Below are 21,305 nucleotides of genomic sequence, written 5' to 3' on the forward strand. Positions count from 1 at the left end.
TCCGAACACCACAATAAAGTTGGGGAACCTGAAGACTTAATTAGAAGGAGTGCCGTATTTACAGGCGCCCACGCGTCCACTGCCATCTGAGATTTGCTTGATTGCAGTTAGATTGGAGAAGAAATGAGAATTGGAGGGGGTCTTTAGTCTCACAATTACTTTCTGGCTTACATTAAGCCAGTGTTATATGAGGCTGTGTCTTAGTGGCATCCATATCACCCCTGGGCCCTTGAAATTTATAGTCACAAACAACAAGAAAGAGTACAGTAATTTTCAACCAGCTACACACAGACATGCAAGCCTACACACAATGAGAGGGAGTTGACAGACCTCAGGAGATGTAATTTTGAGTTTGTAAAGTGATGAGTTTCTGGACCCACACAGGCATAGTCATACGCACACACATTCAGAGCACACAAACCAGCTGTGCATGGATTTCATTGGGATAGGGATTTGCTTGCCTACAGGTGTGTCAGTGTGACTTTCTGAATGTGCCACAGTGTGTCAGAGATTACAGAGATGGTTTCTCTGCAGTTCTCTCATCAGCATAATCTTGGTGGTTGTAATCAGAGGTATGATTGCACTACAGGACTCTTGTCTAACGTGGGACAAGGAGACTTGTTGCTGTAGTTTCTGTTCGCTTTTTGGTTTCAACTCTCAAGGAGGGAAACATGCCAACTGCCCACTCACACACTAATCATACATTGCAATGTAACCATACATCATGTGTGCAAACAAACAGCACATGCCTATTTCCGTACTAGCACCTGCCCACACTTCTTTTCATTTCTAACACTAAGTCCTACTAATTTCTCTCCCCTACTGTTAATATCTGAACCCACACTGTAAAGTTGTTCAGTAAGAGAATAATTTTAACAGAAGGTACATGGTAATCATCTTTGCCAAAGACATTTTACATAAAATGCTGCTGAACAAAACAACAGGAAGCCTCCGTATTTAGGGTCACTAAGTCAAGCGAGTGAAGATTCCATTTATTGAGATATCTAACTCAATGCATATTTTTTTTCTCTCTGCTGTCGTGTCTTCACATAACATGATTCAAGACCACCATAGACCAGTGGTTCCACAACACAGGATGGGAAATCCCTCATGGAGTCAACAGAAAAAAATTATGCATTGTTTGTCAATGATTGATAGAAAAGAGTGAAAAACACAAAATGAATTACATTAATTGATATTCGCTTTTTCCAGGGCTTACTAAAGTACTCTGGCTTAGTGTGGGATTTCCGGCGTATAACTATTTCATAAAAATAAAATAAATTAAAAAGTCCACATGGGAATTGTTTGTGATTCGCTGGGTTTAACCAATCATTGTACTTCCACCTACCAATGAAATGAGTTCTAGCCAATCAGATGCAAAGTAGCCCTGCTCTTTGCCAAAAAGCATTAGTGTGGTGTTGTCTCTGTGGTAACGTGGTTAAAAAACTTGAGGCAAAGTTTATCAAGCATGTAGATACAGCTTTAGTTGAAAAAGGAGTTAAAAACAAATGACGCTGGCATGAATACAGGACAAGAGGAAAAGGTTGGAGACGGGAAGCTGTTCAGCACTTAGTGCCTCAAATTGAGGTAGCCGGGTGCTTGCTTCTGGAGCGTATGTTCAAGGAAGATGCTGTACTGCAGCAGCGGTAAGAAAGTGCTTGCTAGTCATTAGATACTGGTCACAAAGCTTTGGTCCTTGCACTGTGATACGAGTATGTTACCGGCAATGACGGGTACTGCTGCTTCTGCGCGACAATGTTAGGGATTAAAAACAATACGTGTATGCACGTTCACAGAGGAACTCTATAGACCAAACTGCCTTAACAAAGCTGTCTGTTTGGAATCAGCACATTTAAACGCACATTTTAGATGACAAGATCACAGCATCATGTTCCAACATTATTATTAGGGGTGTGCAAAAAAATCTATTTACATTCATGAATCAATTCAAGCTCTACCGATTCAAAATTGATTCATAGAATTCCAAAAATTTCATTTTCATTTTTCAGGTTCATTTTTTTCTTTTCGTTTTGTAATTACAATCGTTGAGAATCGTTTTGGAATCGAAAATTAAAGTCAAAGAAAACAAAACGGCGTCACTTGTGATTTACAGTAGGGTGCAGATTCAACATCTTAGTCCTGAAAGTAATTACTTTAAATTGTTGATCATCCCTTGATGATCGTTGATATTCGGCCAGTTGGTAAACGGCTACAATGTGTCATTTTTATAGTATGCTATTTAAATTGATATAATAAAAAAAATGCATAACATGTTGATTAGTCCATTTTAGAGGTACTGGTAAACAAAAAATTTTAACCTTTGGACAGAGCCAGCTGTTTTACCTTGTTATTAAGCTAACTGTTACACAACTCAAAGCCAGCCTTTTGGTATTGGTCATCTGCTCCAGGTAGGCAGGACTGGAGTGTTTCTGTTTTTAAGCCACTGTGGTGTTCACATTGTTGCATGTACGTAGATACATGCTAACGTTAGTAAAATGTCACTCACACTATCAGGTAGTCTCCTGTTTTGGCAAAGAGTGAAAAATGCAGTATACAAATTCTACTACTAAGCTGCAGTAATTAAATTTCAACACCACCACATATAAGAAATTGTATGTACTATTCCTTTGGTCTACATTTGTCCAATTAATATTAATGAATGTGAAAAACTTTTAGCCAGAGGCTAAAGAGCTAATACTCTAATGTAAAATCCAGAGCTCTCTTGGTGAGAATTACTTCAGCATTTACTGTGTACTTCTACTTAAAAATTCAACATTTAAGGTAAGGTTAATCGCTTGGGGAGATTGTACAGGGCAAACTACTTTCTGAACGTTCAGCTCTTAAACAAAAATGCTGAAATTTGTAAGTTTCCAAACTGTTTTTACATACAGTACTGCCTTAGAGTACAGAAAGTAAATTGTGCACCCTGCAAATTAGGGCTGCACAGTCAACTTATAATCACACTTTTGGCTTCCCACGATCAAATTGGCGTGATTGAGCGATATTTTAAATTGGTCATTTCATAGAAATGTTTTTCTTTTTGCAAAGCCCATCTACCGCTCTGTAAACCACTGTCTGATCATGTGCCAGTCAGAGTTGTTCCCTGCACCGCGCAGCTTAGTTTCTAGATATAGACAGTTAAAGAGGACAGAGTAATGTGAGGAAAATTCAACAACAGATAGCAGTCGGTTATACGGTCACAAGGTTTACCAGTTTACTAGTAAACGCAACATTTTGTCCCGTCTGTGTTGTTTTTCAGACAACAGCAGTGACCAGTGCTAGTTAGGGTCTGTTAGCTCACAGGGCTCTAGGGCGTGAGTAATATTTTTCCTAGGTTGCACCGGTATACCTAACATCCTTGCATCCGCTGCCTCTCCACAAATGAAGCAATGTTGTTTATATGGATATGGTTTAATTTTGCGTTACATTACCCTTTTCTTCTGTAAAGCCGTGCCTGTGTTGGATCTCTCCTCTTACTCTACGCACAGCCCCGCCCCCATTCACTCCCTCACATCTCCCCAGCAACACGGAGAGACACAGCGGCCACCGGTCCACACTTTTACATGTCTCCACAGTTTTAATTGTTATTAACACAGCTGTATATTATTAAGCATGAGAGGAAAACCTGTATTTATACCAGTGGTTCCGCTGGTAACTCTGGTGAGACGGAGCCTGTTGGACCTGCAAGAGATGCGACCAATGGCCAGAATATCATAGTTCATAAAAATGCAGCGCAGTGACGATACAGACATTTCCTACACACGGTGTGTGTAACTCCGCTGACCCGCCATTCGACCAGTACTGGACCCATTCAAAATGAGTCAGCCGTCGCTTTGTGAGTAGCACGTTTCCATAATCGTGCAGCCCTACTGCAAATGTACCTTAATGTGTATGTGTGTATGCAATGTTAGCCTAAGGAAAAGGACTTTCCTCTCACTGAGCCCTGCTTCCTTTCAGGTGTGAAGAGAAGTAGATAACTAAGATTCAGGCACAGTATTTTTTGAAAAACACCACAATGTTTTAGAATTTATACTTTACAGGTCAAGAGTATTAATCTATGATTTCTTTATAACAAAGGAAACTGTACAGTATACTTACACTTACAGACATTTGGCCTTTTATTTAGCCATTGCTGTGGTTTTGAGTGAGTATTTAAGAGTCAAATAACTAATTGCTGGTCTAAGTGGGCACTCGCATCGCCTGCATTGGCCGTCAGAAGGTGCAGCAAAAACAAAAAAACAGTCTCTCCGTTCATTTTGAATGGGGGTAGTGCATTCTGGCTGTGGCGCGGTTTGCGCAGGAGGGACATGCAAAAAAACAAAAGTTGAGACCGACTTTACTCAACGCTGTGTCACTTTGCGTTGGCTAATCATGCAACAGTCTACTTGCACTTCATTTGGGGGGGTAAAGAACACAACAGGACATCATACAAATTTACCGTTTCAGTAACACTCCCACACACACGCAATACCCTGCTTATTTTGGTCTGAATGGGCCATAACAAAGACAGAGACTAGATGTGTGGTCCTGAAAGGATTATTGAAAACAGACATGCTAAGCTGGCTCAACTGAAGGAGTTGACTGATTTGGGAGGATGAATCAGGCAAATGTACACTTCTGACACCATAATTAAAAAAGTAATATTCAACTAACATTTTGTCACCACAATATGTTTTAACCACTAAGCTATACTGCATCGTTGCCCCTTTTTGCCACTTTAAAAGGAAAACAAGCAAAAGAATTCTATTACTCCATCTTCTTATGTCCTCTGGGCCCTGCAAGTATAGCAATTGGCACTTTTCCCATGCTCTCACACCACAGGTCCTTTTTCTCCCGCAGTGAAAAACAAATTTCCAACTGATAAAATTGTAGCGCGAAAAGATGACACTGACAGTGCAACACCGCATGGACAGACAAGATAAGATTGGATTTTGAAGTGTGTCTATTTTGGCTGTTATAGAGGTACTTAAAGTGGCCAAAAAAGACAAAGAAAGACTCACATTACAGTAATAATTTTCCTTTTAGACAAATTTCCTGCCAGCCAGGTTCTGGTCGGGCCAATCACAGCCGTTTATCCCATATGGGGCTAGTTTCAGACAATAGTACCCTAAATACACGATGATATCATTTGTGACTTGTGCACCAATGTGCCGGGGACACTACAGCAAGCATAAGCCATGAACATGGCTTAGTAAAGAGGATGTGGAACTTTTCTGTAGTTGAAATACTATTTTCAAACTCTGATAGTAAAACCGGCAACCCTTGTTCACAGACAAATTGATGCTGCACTATCACAGCTAATCTCTGCATGCTGTAGTCTGTTCACATTTGTCTGTTGCTTATCGCTACATCCCAAGATTATTATAGTTTTGTATTTTTCACTAGTTTTTATTTTTATTTTGTTACGACTTTTTGTTTTCAAATTCAGTTTAGTTTTACTTGTTAATTTTTGTTTTTTTTGTAATATGGGTTATTTGTCAGGGGCAAGATTCAAAAAGTTCAGAAAAAGTATTGTGTAATAATAACTCAACAAAAACATCATACAATTTTAAAAATATGCTTTCACAATGTATTCAACAATAACACCAGTACCCAAAAATGTATATATCATGAGCACAAATATAAACAGTCTAGACAAGATGCTGCAGTAAGTACACAATTTGTAAGTGACGTGTTCCAGGAAAAAACCTAAATAGCCAATAGATTAAAGAAGACATACACAAACAGGTGTTTTTAACTGGTTTAAGTAAAGTGGTAAAGTCTTTTGAAGTTGTTTGACTCACACAGTTGTATATTCGGTACCGCCATGATGCCATACGAGAGGCATGGACTACGTTGTGTTTACGTTTGTGTGTTTGATTCCAGTCCAAAAATATATACGTCTATGGCATAGACTGTTTAAAAAAGGTCTATGGTGGGAAATGTCAACTCAGAAAGAAATAACGTTGTTTGCTCTATGACAGAGACAAAAACTATGGTCATTTACTCAATTATTTTATATAAGTTAGTTTTGCAAACAGACATTACATTTTTAGTTAGTTATCTTTTTTATGCCATGTTTTTAATTTTATTTCAATTAACAATGTTTTTTCCCCACCTACTTTTAGTTATTTCCTTCATTTTTGTTAACAATTATAACCTTGACACAGACACAACAGATATTCAGGGAGGCATAGTTGTTCAACATTGCATACAGCCGTAGAGCCAGACCACTAGCATGCCTATAGCGGTCCCCAACGGTCCCACTCTAAGGAAGGGTGGAAAGTAGGCTGTCATAGAGAGGGGGCAGATGCAATATCATTTAAATCCAGGGATTACCACGTAAATAGTCAGACCTTCTCCTGGAAGGCAGTCATACTGTAGTGTTGCATTCAGTCATTCACCTGAAACAAGAGAATTTTCCACACAGTTTGCCAATCACTAGTGGGTGTGAATGTTGGATGGCAGCTTTTGGAAATCTGTCCAAAAGGAGTGGGGGTAGGGGATTTCCGAAGCTACAGTATTTGACCGTCCGACAAGCAGTTCTGACCGAGAATACTGGCAGCTTTTGAGCTAATTTGCAGTCAACCTACAGATAAAGTCTTTAGATGCCTGGAAATACACAATTTGTAACTATGAGCAGGAGAGTGTGTATCCTCTCTTGAGTCTTTCAGCCATTTAGTGGAGCTAACCATGAGTGTTCTAGTAACAGAGAGCCCCCTGCATGCTAAAACACGACATCCTCCACAATTAGCATGAATATAAGATCCACCATGATGAGATGACTTATTGCCAACAACACATGCTAATGATAATTGTAATAGCGACAATCATTTCCCTAACACTCTCCCCTCTCATTTGCATTCTCTGCTTGCCTCTTCCCTTCTCTACTGTCTGTCTTTTGGCTCTTTTGCTTTTTCTTTGTTATTTTGTCTTTGTGCTTCACTGTATTTAAAAAAACCCACTTGATTCCTTGTCTCTCTCTGTGCTTTTGAAAAACTTTATTTATTCCCTGTCTCTCTATGTTTCTGTCCCCATCTCGCCCTTAAACTTCTCATTCCTGTTGTTTTCATTATTACTTCCCTCGGCACAAAACTGCCAGCCAGACAACAAATCAACATCTCTTTAACTTTAGCACCACTTAACTCGTATTGTGCTTATTCTGCGGCTTGTTTTGTTGTGGGAGATGGATACAGGGTGTGATAAAGTGATACAGCGCTGCAGTGTGTGGGTTGGCTGGTTTAGACAGGGACCTAAATCAGTGTTATTGTGCTTTGCGTGGCCGGGTTGTTATGAAATACAGCTGTCAAGTTGCTGTAACTCAGCCGAATTTCCACGGAGACCCGACATTACACTCAGTCATGGAGGAAATCATGATTTGTTAACTGCTTGTTAGTCATAAATAAAACCCTAACACATGTAATGCATTGTTAATTGCTCAACTTATGAGAGACTGAGGGAAGCTGAGGGATGCTAAGTGTTCATCATTCTGTATTAGAGGGAAGTTTCAACATCAAGGGAGGTGATACTTTTTGTGTTGATAACAAAGTGCTTCTGTGGTCTGTCAGGTACAGGAGTTGGTTCTGTAATACAACGTATACTGATGTTACCAGTTTATTGGGTACACATTTAAGTCTATTGCAATCCAATACAATAGACCCTGTATCACCATTTTTGAGGCCGCTGTTGGTGATGTTGAACTGCCCTTGCTGAATGTAAATGAGATTTTTGTCTGTTTTCACCAGCCCTTGTGAAATATCAGAGGTGGGATTTTGGCTGCAGGTGAGATCTTATCTCCAAAATGTGTGGACCTAAAATTGGCCACAAACTGGATATTGTGAGATAACAACTGTTAATGTAAACATGTAAATTTTCCTGCCAGCTTAGACTTAGACTGAGTGAAAATAAATAGAAAATGAATAGACTTGCTACGCCTCTCACCCACAAATAATAATTGGAATATTGTGTAGGAAAAATAGATCTGATCTCAGATACAGAATTTACACTAATGTGTCTTGTGGTCAGTCATTTGCTTTGATCTGGCACATATCAAAAGTGAAAGCTCAGTAACTAAATTCCATCTCTACTCAGGCCACTAAAACAGAATTAACAATTGAGTTGAGACAGAGGGGCTTCATAACTGGCTATTTATCATGAACATCTAAGACAACTCTAACAGGAGGGGAGAGGACAGTCATACCACAGCCGGGAAGCCAACAGCACTGGAAGTATTCTGTCTGTCAAAAGGATAAAACAATCCACACTTCAAATAAAAACACCACACTTTTCAATATTCCACCCCAAACCATGTCATCATCAAAAGCGAGTGGACTCCCCAGCACACCGACCATCCCTGTGAAAAGTACAATAAAAAAAAACGAAATGATATCCATTGGAATCTTTTTTAATTTTTTTTATCGTAATCGTTTGGAAAAGTTTGTTTTGAATCTGATCACCGGTTCTAAATTTAACACGTTTGAAGTTTCCGTAGCGACCACCGCACTTCCAGGCACTCGTTGTGTTGCAGCCCAACAAGCAGCAGTTTTACGTTGAAAAAACCCGGTAAGATCGATAAGAACCCAGAATCGAAAGGAAGAATCAAAATTGGAAATAGAACTGTTAAAACGAGGCCCAACCCTATACCCCAGGGGGTATGCACGCCTACATTACCTGATCAATAAAATACAAGCATTTCTTTGAAGCATCATGGTTTGGTTCACTAGAGCCACAAGGATACCACTCAAAGTCCAGCAACATAGAGGCAGCAGCAGTCTCAGGAGTGTGGAGGTGGCCTGCAGTCTGCGCACCTGCTCCCCATGATCAGTTTTAGCCTCTCGCCTGATTGGCTTCTGCCCCTCCAAGTCATAGTGTCCCACTGCTATTCTTGGCTGTAAAGGTTAGGTATCATAATACCTTTAGACCATCCTGTACACTGCATTTTGCCAGTGGTTTAGGATCGCTACATACTATTAGTAGCACCTGTGTGAGCCATTGCTTTCCAATGGAGGGAGCAAAAAAGCTGTCGCTCACGCCATAACTTTGGATTTAAGACTCGCCGCTGCACTTAAAGTTCAATCAGTTTTAACTGTGACCGTGGTCAACACTGCAGTTCACAAACGATGAATTGAGGAGTGGTGACGTAACCTGCCCTGTAAAAGGCTTGATGTAATCAAACCTTTCTCGATTGTCATGTAGTTTTACCTGCCTCGTTCTTTGGGATATTATTACTAATGTCTTTTTTTTGTTCCAAAGTCACAAAAGGTCTTTGCTTGGCTTGTTGTGTTGTCTTTCAAATGTCCTTGCAGTTTTCTTCTAACTGGCCCAGGTTAGCAATGTAAAATGAGAACATTTAAAAGAATTGCCCTTTGTACAGTACAGCACTTTGTACTGCACACCATCTATTTGTTTCCTTATTTCTTCTCCAGTCAGAACAGCAAACACTCTCACCGTAAGTAATAGGGTAAACAGCTCAGCCCAGTACAGTAGGAAGAAATAATAAAAAAAAAAACAATGTTCAAAACTAAGAAATCCAGGCTTTGCTAAACTCCAATGTCAATGTTTTGTCTGGAAATGGGGTTTATAAATATTTGTAACAATCTGAAAATATTTTGTGTACCCAAGGACTCCGCACTTACTGTTACTGTATCCAGTCTCTCACAAACTGCAGAAAAAAAAAATCCTTTTGCATCTTATTTAATAATTGTCCTCACTTCTCTCTTACATGATTATTGCACATTGTTATTTAATGATTACATGGTCATGGACTGAGATAACAACACGTTTGCTCAGTCAACGTTTGGCATGTGTAAATCTAAAAGGCCAGCTGGACATCAATGATGTAGATGGACACATTATTTGATCAAAATAGCCTTTCTGCCCCGTCTCCACGTGTTGTCCATGCCTGTTGACACCTTAGATCGCAATCTCTTTTTGAAATTGAATATATTGTCAGCCGGACTCAAATTTTCCAGTGTGTAAGCTTTTGACTGCACTTTTGCTCTGAAGTGGTCCTCGAGGACACAGAAGACAACCGACTACTTCTCTCTAGTAATGGAATCTTTCTCCCTCTCTCGCCAGACTCAACCCCCCTCTCGCTCACTCTCACTGTTGTCTGATGATGTCTCTTTCCTCTCCCTTTTTTTCTCTCAAGTCATCAACCACCGACTGCACTAAGTTGTCCTCCTCACCACTCTTTTCTCCCCACTCATCTCCCCTCCTCCCTAGAACCGCTCCATCACTGTCACCCTCTGCTCTACTTCGCTGGACAACAGCCATCAATGCACACACACGCACACGCACACACACACACACACACACACACACACGTATGAGCATGCGCACGCTCTTTCTCTTATTCGCATGCACGGCGCAATATCATTTTTCTTTTTCTCCTGCAGTCACTCTCCCGCGTCTCTCACACACAAAGTGCCCATCGTTGTCTCTCTCTGTCAATGTTGTGGAACGCCTCGACTCGCTTTGGGATGCCTGGACACATCCATCACTGTGGGGCGAGACTTGGATATGTTACGTCAACTCCTCTCCAGCATATTGCTGCATTTGTGTGTGTGTGTGTGTGCATTTCATTTTTTTTTTTCAGACATTTCCATTGTGTGTTCATGTGCATCCGTAGGTCAATGTGCACATACAGTCTATATATTGTGTCTGGATTTGCGTGTGTCCCATCCTGAGAAACGCTTTTGGAAATAATTGCTGCAGAGGGTTGATGGATGGGAGGTAAGATTGGAGGGTCATAAAGTCACTGCTTCCATCATCATATACCATCATGACATACTGTAAAGCAGATATTCATGTGGTGTATAGATGTTTTAGAGGATGGATTTGCATTAAACCTGCATTTAAAAAAGTGTGGCCAATTGGGGGCACCATTAGAAGCTGTTAAAGCAACACTGACATTTCATCATTTGATAAAGTTGTCATGGTGAATGTGTTAGCAAATTGTTTCCTATTTACAATTCCAGCAGACACAGTCCATCATAACACTTTTTGTTACAATCAGGGTTTTACTGGCCCCTTGTGTATTTTTGCTTACCTGGGAAAAAACACTTTTACAAATTGTTAATTTCTTAATTTAATATACATTGTAATGATTCATCGGTCAGTTTAGTTGGATTTTCATTCTCATAATTCATAGTCATTATTAGGGATGAGCGAGTACAGCATTATCTGTATCTGTTTACCACAAGAATTATATGTATCCGTATCCGTACTCGGACTGGGCGGGGCCTAACCCGGAAGTGGTCAGATTTAACCAGGAAGTGGGTCGGGTTCTCTTGAAATGTGCGGGGCTTTAACCGGTATGTATTTAAGCATGCAATTGATATGAGTTGATCAAAAATTGTTATATTTATTGCTGATTTGAAAACTATTTACATGACAGCATCGAGCTTCAGATCAATGGTGTTGTCATGGTAACAAACAAACTAAGTACAGACGTTTGCAACAATGAATACAACACATGGGTCGCATTATGAAGTAAATGTAATGAACAGAGTTTCATATCAAACTTTCTTTTAAACTTTATTTTTATGATCAGTGTTTTTTTGGGTTTGGTTCTTTTTTTTTTTAATTTTTTATTCCACAAGGTATGTGTGTGTGTGTGTGTGTGTGTGTGTGTGTGTGTGTGTGTGTGTGTGTGTGTGTGTGGAGTGAGAGAGAGACACAAAGAGAGAGGGGGCGGGGGGCGGGGGGCGGGGGGCAGCTGACAGTAAAAAAAAAAAAAATCTCCAATGGCAGAGACGCAACGGGAGTTGCATTTAAACCAATCAGCATGTCTGAAACCCACGTTCCCCAGAAATCTACTGGTTACTATGTATGTACTACAAACCGAAGTTAAAAACAAACCTAAAGCTGAAGAAACCCTAAACGTTAGCCGCAGACCCGATTGACTGATGGAGCGGGAGCGGGAGAGGAGAGAGAGAGAGAGACAGAGAGACAGAGAGAGAGAGACAGAGAGAGAGAGAGCGCACGCGCTCGCATTTCTCCATGTTCTGTGTGTGTGTGTGATTGATCCGAGCGTGTTTGTAGGCGGGGGGGGGGGGGCGCTGTGATTATCACAGAACGCTGCGCGGCCAGTTGAGGAGTCGTATTCAATCAGAGTACGGATATTAACTCATATTACTCGTATAATACTTGTACTTGGCAAAAGTGCCTTATCCGTACCGGATACTCGTTTCAGCCGGATACTCGGATCACCCCTAGTCATTATACAGTAATGATTGTTTTAATTTACATTGAAAGGCCAGAGTGAGGCTATAGTTTCACTGCTGCCTCACTCACTCTTCGTAAACTCCCAATGTTGATGACTGTCATCATGAATCAACATTGTGTATTTTGGTTAAAAAAGAGCAATCAGTGATAACATTTCTGATCTGGTTTTGGTATATTGTTCTTAAATTAAGCAACAGTTTATTTGTCACAATGTTATGAAGAGGAGAAGACATTCTGATCAGGCAAATATCATTTATTTAAACTAAAATTATTTTAGTCAAACAACTGCCATCTGGTAAAGAGTGTGTTTCCTTTACGTGTTCATATTGTAGTAACCTGAATATTTCCCAGCCATGTTTACTGGAATTTTTTAAGTGTTCATTTTGAAATTATTGTAAAAATTCTGACAGCGTTTCAACAGTGGAAGGTGACTCTGCAGTTGGCTAACTTTAGCTAGTGATTATTAGCGCACCCCGCGGTCCCTCCACTTCACTCCCAGCCTCTAGGAGACTACTTGCCCGGAAGGAGAGCGGACAGCAGCTCCGACCTGGCTGGGTGCGAGTTGCTGCCGGAACTCACACCCAGACAGGTCGGAGCTGCTGTCCGGTAGAGGCGGGTGGGGCCACGATGTATGCTAATATCACTAGCTATCTCCCAGCGAAGCAGAAGAACAGGCGGCAGCTCGGGTCTGGCTGGGTTTGTGTTGCCACTATTGAAGGTCCAAAGCATGTGTGAACTCTTTGTGGCGGGTTGTTTGTTGACATTAACGGACGTTTCTAATCAACGTTATAACACAATCACAGGAAATTACAAAGAACTGACTTGTGACTTTGGCACAAACAATATCACAGGCTGCATATGTCAAACTCGGCTCCACTACCATTTTAGTTTTTCAATCAAATTCCAGTTTACAATCCAAATGATATTCTTAGAGGATTATTGCATTTCCACTGAATAGCATTTTTCCCTGGTTTTTTGTTTATGAAAACTGAGGTTTGTATAGAAGAGCTGCTACTTTTTCTTCATATATCCCGTGCCCTTCTCAGGAGTGAGAGATACATGAATACCTTGGGCCTCTGCAAAATTACAAAATTACACGTTTTCCACCTGCCTCAGCTACTGTCAGAACAGTTATCACTGTTTTGTCCAGATATTTTGTGCTGCTTTTGGATGTCATAAATAGGTTTCTACTTTCGAGTGTTTTTATAAAGAAATCAATCAGTGTTATTATCTGTACTGTCTGAGATTGTCTCACATCTTGATAACTTATAAACAATGCCGTTAATAAGCAATAGAAGTGAGCAATAAAATCTACCACCAAAGTGGCTCTAGGATACAGTTCACACAGACTCAGCACAAACATTGCATTTTTACTTGAATATGTGATATGTGTATTAAATACTTACCATTTGTGCTTTAGAGTGTTGTTAACAATAATTCTCCCTTTAACGTCCTCTTTACAACCAGTGAAATGAATGTCAATATAATAATATAAGGCACTAAGGCACTGTACACACTTTTCTTTAAAATTCTTAATAGAAACATTGCAACATTTTACCATAGTTGTTTTCCAACAAGTGTACCTGTCTTCACTGCCTTAAGATGTTGCACATGCACGTCATGCTTTAGACTCCAACATCACACCACCCATTGTTTTCTATGCCACCTCTCCTGTAGCACCATGCCTTTTTAAAATAGCAGATAATGAATAATGTGTCAGGTAAAGTAGCACAGAGAGCTACACTTCACTGTGAGCCACAGGGCCAGACAGTTATAAATATATACGTTCATTCCTACTTCAATTACTCAGTGCTGTAAAAACGGCATGTCAGCTAATGGGGAGAACGCTAATTAATGAGACAGAAAAGGTAAAAAGAATGAGATACAAGTAAAAAAAAATAGTGAGGGAAAAGTTATATATCAAAAGACAAAGAGAAGGAGGCAGAGAATGCATTTCTCTTCATGCACTGCAATCTCAGTCCCTAACAGTAAGTGATCCAGACAGCAAGTCGTTTAAAAAGCTATTAGAAATGTTTCAAATCTCCTTGGAGAACATGCAACAGAAAATGGGAAATGCATAATGGAACAAGATGTATCTAATCACGCCAACAGTCAACAGTTGAGCAGAAGCATTGCTTCTCCTGTAAGGAGCGTAACTGCCTACCCTTTCTACCCCACTCCAGTCCCTGCCTTTTTAATCTTGCTGAGTGATTTTGAAATGCTGATTTGAATGTTGGTCAGCAGCTTTAGGTAAGGTCTTCACTTTTCCCTGACCTCACCATCCCTCCGTAGGTCTCTGGTGGGTACAATACATCTTAATAGATCAGCTTGGCTGGTATTGAATTATATCCAAAGACTCCTAGATGTTTTTAAATAGGGGCAGTAGCCAAATGTACTACCAAGTTTTCGCTAGAAGTTATTAGTCTGTTGAACCACCAAGAAGCTCTGCTAGAAGGTTGATACCATAAATAAAGAATATTGTCTCTTTTTCAGTCCTGTTGATCCTTATTTAAAAGCCTTCATTGTGAAATAGTGTAAATGTGTCTTCCCTATCAAAACAGTATTTCTTAAAGATTATATCAAAAGAAAAGGTGGGCCACAGGAAGGTTAAACCAGGACCTCAAATAACTCTGTGTGAGAGCTGCTATCTAGTGTAAATGCCCTGTTATCCTCCAGTAGAGCTCCATGGTGCTGACAGTTGTGGTTACTGAGAAATGTGTGAGGCAACTACAAAGCCTCTACACAGAGGAAGCTGAATAAAGTTTTTTTTTTCACACCTCAGCTGTTTGGCCCTTTTAACCAAACCTTTGAGTGTTTTGTTGGATAGTCTGTGGTTTTGGGTGGTTTGAAAGTTCGTTTGAACTCTGGTGCAGACCAAAAAAACATGGTTTGCTTCCAAGTGCACCAGAGACAACAAGGTTATTATTATCAACCATAACCATGATCTTTCCCTAACCCTATTGGATTTGCCGAGCACTGATGAGATCTTAAAAAATTGTGATTTTGCTGAATTGTTCAAAATCATTATTTTTGCCTACAATAGGGTTGTTTGATCAAGAACACATGCAAAATATTTAGTAGTACTGTATAATAAAGATTCTGGAGTTGAGGAGTGGAGCTGAACATTACGAACATCTAAAGGGCAGCTGTGGCTTAGGAGGTACAACGGGTCGTCCTTAAACTGTGTGTGTGTGTGTGTGTGTGTGTGTGTGTGTGTGTGTCTTGGCTTCTTGTGTACCCAATTAACTTGGAGATTGGAATTTGGAGCAGTTTGGACAGCGTTGGCTATTAAACAGTGAATAAAACTAAAAGGCTGCAGAAAAAAGGTTGAGGAAAAAAACGCTCCCATAATGTTGGTTCTTTCATCACAATAAAAGCCATCTTCTGGTGAAAGCTTCAAGTAGCAATACCACAGGCCAAGCAATTGGCCCATTCCAAACAGGCATATTTTGAACGGGCATTATACTAGTGCACTTAAAAACTCAATTAAGAAGGCATGTGTTAATCTTAATCTCCTGACCACTGACACAGATCAGGCATGACTAAACATTTTCACATGCTTCCCAGGTACTGTGTACATTGGCCTGTGGCTGTAAACGCTCATTGATATCACACTGAAAGTATATAACACATAAAAGCAGGTTCAGAGACAGTGGGTGGTTACAATCGCACCCTGTTCAGAATCATATATTCTGCTCCAGGATGTGGAACCACCCTTTACGCTCTTCATTGTCATTTTATTGTGGATGCAGCTGTTTAAAATCTGTGGCAATAACAGAAATCTAGGTGGCTCCGACTGCTAGTCAAGTCTGAACCGTGATAACGTCTCTCTCTTTCCCCCTCGTTGCTCCTTTCTCTCCTAATCTCCTCCTTGCTGTCTGGCTGGCCATTAAGTGGCGGTTTCTCTTTCCGTTTGAGCTCCCTACAGGGATTGGCAACAGTGGCGATGGACCCTACTATGAAATGGTGGGAAATTGCTTTCTGCTTTTCTCCAACGTTTGCAAGCTGAGCAATTTGCACCCAGGTGTCCCCTACCTTCCACTTGACACAGGGTGAGAATACTGAATTTACAAAAAGAGGAGCGAGGGAGAAAGAAAGAGGGAGAAGGGAAGAAGGAAGATATACCTGTGAAAGAAGAAGAGGCGGGAGGCTGAGAGTGTGTATTTTCTTGAAATCCTCAGATGGCAACTGTCTTGCTTCCTATGTCTCCATCCATTTATGCATCCGTATACTGTACATCCATTCCCTCATTTACCAGATTTCCTTCATTCCGGCTCATTTCCCCTGACACACACTTGGTGTTTATCCTCAAGTGTGAAACAACCTCAATGATGTTGCCCAAACAGTCTGTCACCAGCATCGAATCCCTGGACAGCGTTCGAAAACACCTGTCAGTAATCATAAGTCATTCTTTTGTGGATTGTCTTATTTTGTGGTGTGAATTCATGGGTACATTATTGCTTCCAAGGGACCCACAAAATCAGCCCAGTCTCATGGCAATTCGTGAAATTGTCATGGTATTTAATCTGTTGATTGGTGTACACATCACATTAATGTCGTTATTTTCGTGTGTTGATTATCAATTTTAAAGTAAATGTTTCAATGGCAAGCCTATTTTGTGATCACAGAAGGATTAGAGTAGCGATTAGTATTGAAAAGCCTAAAATCTGCGCAGGGAGATTGGTTGGGGTGGCGGAGGGGTCAGGCAACGCAGGACTTTCACCCCGGAGACCGGGGATCATGTTCCGCATGTTGCTGTTCCTTTTCCGTTTAATTTCCCTAACTACAACGTCTCGTTGTTGTGGCCAGCGTTTGGCGTTTCATTTACCCGTAGTTTTGTGCCACAGAGACCGTGGATCGTGTCCGTGCGCCTGGGGATTGCATCCCACGTGTGGCAGGCACGGCATCATCACTTTTCAACAGGCCCACCCACACATTTTCATTAAAAATAATAATAATAATATATTTTAATGATACAGAATTATTAAAAAATGAAAAATTATCTCATAATTTGTGCTAAAATAGGCTAAATCTTAAATAGTTTTTAACTTAATTTAAAAAAAGTTGTTTGTCTATTAAGTGACAGTGATCTGCGCAACATTTCCAACGCGCTAATAGACTGCCAGCTTCGTGAACTGAACACTCGATTCCACATTGACACCTATGGCCTCATGGCATCTGCAGCAATCCTGATGTCTCCTAGCCTTCATACAAATGACACCACCTGCTCGGCCACTCTCAACGATGCAGGGAAGCGCTTCAACATAACCGTGTCAGAGTCGGAGCTCTCAGTGTTTGTGCAACTCAGAGAGGAAGAACAAAAGAGGAGAACATCTCAAAAGTCTTGTTGAAGTGATGGACATTTGCAATTAGGACGTTTTCCCAAATATCAATGCTTTCCTAAAAGCTCTGATAACACTGCCGATGACTTCCTGTACAGTTGAACGCGTCTTTTCCAGTGTCAACCGGATTAAAACATCAATTAGGAGTACCATGCTTACATCTCGCCTCATGTCTCTGTGTCTGTTGACATGTGAAAGAGAGCTTACAGTTACTCTCGACTTTGATGAAATCATGACATTTTCAAGAGCAAACCCCGCCGACTACTGCTGTAATTTGTGTCTGGTGTGGTGTGTGTGTGGTGTGTGTGTGTGTGTGTGTGTGTGTGTGTGTGTGTGTGTGTGTGTGTGTGTGTGTGTGTGTGTGTGTGTGTGTGTGTGTGTGTGTGTGTGTGTGTGGTGTGTGTGTGCGAGGCGACCTAAAAACATCGATGAATTCGTAGGCTACATGTTGAAAGTTAGTAACATAGCAGAGAGAAAAAGAGGAAATGAGTTGTTCCCTGTTCGCTTCTTCTAGGCCTATTTTGAGCGAGTTTAATTGTGTACCACGAGTGGATAAGAGTAAGGTATGTGAAGGCTACTCTGTCTGCATTGAGATATATTAAAATAATCGATTCATAACCCGTTACAAATTTACAGGCGCATTTCTATTTCTATATCAGCTTATACTGTTGTTCTTTTTCCTCATGGGTTCCCCTTGTTATGGGCGCTGTGTCTGTTGTTAATGTGATTTATTTCCTTTTGTTAAATATGGTTTATAACATGACTCACACTAAAGTAACAGTTTGTCTCTTTCGGAAATAACTTGAGTCTCGTTTTACACGACAGATGACGTCAATGAACAAGTTCTGTGCCCGAGTAATGATGAAACTGTCGGGCAGTGTTGTGATCTGTAGTGTAACGTTTGTACAACATACAAACAATTAAACAGAATTGTGAAATATTCGGTCTCCTATTATACGAGCAGAACAAAATTATGTTTTGGAGAAATATTAAATGCCTGACCACTGTTACAGTAGGTCTATGGAGCTTTGCGTAATAGCGCAGCCAGGTATGGTGCGTAATGGAGATTCCAAAGCGCTCCTCTCTGGGCAGAACCAAGGAGAGCGGTCGCGGATAGGGTCGTCCTATACAACGAAACGTTTGTACAATGTTTTTTTACAACGTATTTAAAGAGCATCAAGCTTTTGAAATCTCTATTATGTTAGCACAGATAATATAACAGTATATTAGTCATTTGTATTAGGTTAAACAGTGATTTGATAACATGTTTTAATTTAAGGCCCACACAAAATTGGTCTGGCCCATCCAAAACTGGAATCCTGGCGCCGTGCCTGACGTGTGGTGGTCTGTCCCGTTGATGTGGCCGGCGTGTGGTGCTTGATTTTCCCGTTGTTGCGTTCCCTAGAGGCTGTAGATCGTGTCCTGGCACAAGTTTTAGTCACAGTCCCGTGTGTGGCGTTTGAATTCCCTGTTTTTGCATCCCCCAGAGCAGCCCAGTGTCATGGCAGTTTGTGAAATGGTCACGTTTCAAAAATCGTGACATGTACACGGAATAGTAAATTAAATTACGTGACCATTTCACAAACTGGCGTGAGACCGGGTTGCACAATATCAGCCTTCCTTTAACTGTTCATGGAACAGATCCAGGATTATTAAGGACGCCATGTCACCTTACACCTGCAACAGCTGGGACTGTTTCCTGTAATTTTACTTTTATTTGTCAAGCTATTCATTTTAATTAGTGCAATGAGCTTATGGTGGATTGGTCCACTTCACTTGCATACAATACGGCAACTCACTGCACAGCTTTAACCATATTTTCTGTAGTATATAAAAAAATAAAATCAAGTCCCACACCATTAGACGCTCGACTGATTGTTACTCTTCCTGGTGACACGGCTGGCTTTAAAGGTCAGAGCTGATCCTCTGATTGGCTTCAGGTTCTGTGTCTGCAGTCACAGTGTTCGGCACCAAAGCACCCCACCCTCATCTGTATTTAAAGCTATTAATTTAAGAAGTGGAACAGTGCATGCCATGAAAAAGCACCTTTTGATGCTGACTTTAAAGGCACTTGCATCTAAAAAAAAAAAGCAGAAAATACAACAAGTAAGTGACAAGAAAAATGGAGATTACAGTCACTAAAGCTTGCCCAATGAAAGCAATTAAGGCTAGGCACCCCCAAAATAACTTAAAATATATTTTAGTATTTAGTATTTTAGGAAATATTAAACAAGTGAGTAAATAAACTGAACAAGTAGGCTACAATTAGAGTTGTTTTGGGAGGTAACTGGAGAACTAACGGGATGAGGGACTTGGGACAACAAGGACTTTGTTGCAGTGGCGTATCAAGCCAACACCGGGTCCTTATGCAGGATTATCAAGGCGGGCCCCCGTACTACAGCACGTAATGATGGCGCAGTGTCCACGAGAGGCTACCATGAATAGGACAGGATAGGATCATAGAGCATCTTCACTTTGGCATTTACAGTATTAATTAGTAATGCTAATCAAAATCAACGATAGATGTATTTAGACAACCAAGGAGATGTAATCATATTGTGATACTAGCTAGCTAGCGCGCTACAAGCTGGCTAGCTAGGTTAGCCTTATTGTTTGTTGGATTTGTGAGATCTCTCAAATAAAACTCAATATCCCGCAAAACAAAGTCATGATCTTGCAAAAGTGTGTCCCCATTACATGTTTTATTTTTTTTTTTAATTTATTTTCTTTGTTTCTTTCTTAGTTTTTGTTTTTTTCCCCTTCATGTCACCTCCGGGGGGGCCGTACAGGAGACAGTGAAAGTCACTGTCAGTGGCTTGTTGATCTTTAGGCCTACATTGTTAATTTCCTATCCTGGGCTTGGACACACATTTATACAGTTTGATTAAGTACTTATTCGACTTTTTATAAAAAAGACTTACATTAAAAGTTGTAGTTTTCCCATTTTGGTCATCCCGTACGTCCATTGGGAGTTTTTTTTTTCCCGCCTCCTGTGTGTTTTTGGGGTGCGCGCTAGGCCTGCGCGATTTGGGGAAAAATAGAATCCCAAAAATTTTTTTTCTTAGAATTATACACCTTTTTTCCCACGATTTTTTTTACCCCTGACAAAACAATTGGGAGTACCGAACCCAAGGGTTAAATTTTGTTTTTTCATTTTTTATTTGCTTTATTTTTTTTTGTTTTTTACTTTTTGTTTCAAAAATTTAGTTTAGTTTTTTAATGTTTTTAAAACGGGGGTAAAGCTGTTCAGTTTTTTTTTTTTGAAAAGGTTGTTTTTATTTTTTGTTTTTTTTATTTGTAGATTTTTTTTTGTAATATGGGTTTTTTGTCCCCGGGGGTTCAAAAAGGGCGAACAAAATATTGTGTAATTAATCAAACAAAAACATCCACCCAAATTTTTTTGAAAATTTTTAAATTTATTTTCCCCCCTTTCCCCCTTTTTAAGGTTTAAACTGGGTTTGCCTCCTTGTGTTTGTTTTTCAATTGGCCCACTTCAAAACCTGGGGGGTTTTTCCCCGTAAAAAATGTTCCTTTTTACCACCTCACCGCAAGGCAATTTTTTTTTATCTACCCCAGTCCCAAGGGCTCTGTCTTTCTTTTCCCAATTTTTTGGGGCCCCCAAGTGCCAGGGACGGACTATGTTTTTTTGTTTTTGTTTTAATTTTTCATGGAATGGGAATTTCTGGGTTTCCTTTTGGAAAAATATACACGTCTCGCAAATGTCTTTGGGGGAAAGATATAACGTTATTTGCTCTT

At 40.3% G+C, this 21,305-nt stretch overlaps 1 long non-coding RNA gene across 1 annotated transcript; it reads left to right on the forward strand.

The window, feature by feature from the left end:
• Window positions 1-1,246: 1,246 nt before the first annotated feature.
• Window positions 1,247-18,576, forward strand: LOC116692935 (uncharacterized). The gene is made up of 3 exons (XR_004332816.1): window positions 1,247-1,595; window positions 4,078-4,083; window positions 18,566-18,576. It is a non-coding gene; the product is annotated as an uncharacterized LOC116692935 (long non-coding RNA).
• Window positions 18,577-21,305: the final 2,729 nt, after the last annotated feature.

Source organism: Etheostoma spectabile, chromosome 1 (assembly GCF_008692095.1).
Source record: "Etheostoma spectabile isolate EspeVRDwgs_2016 chromosome 1, UIUC_Espe_1.0, whole genome shotgun sequence".
NCBI lineage: Eukaryota > Metazoa > Chordata > Actinopteri > Perciformes > Percidae > Etheostoma > Etheostoma spectabile.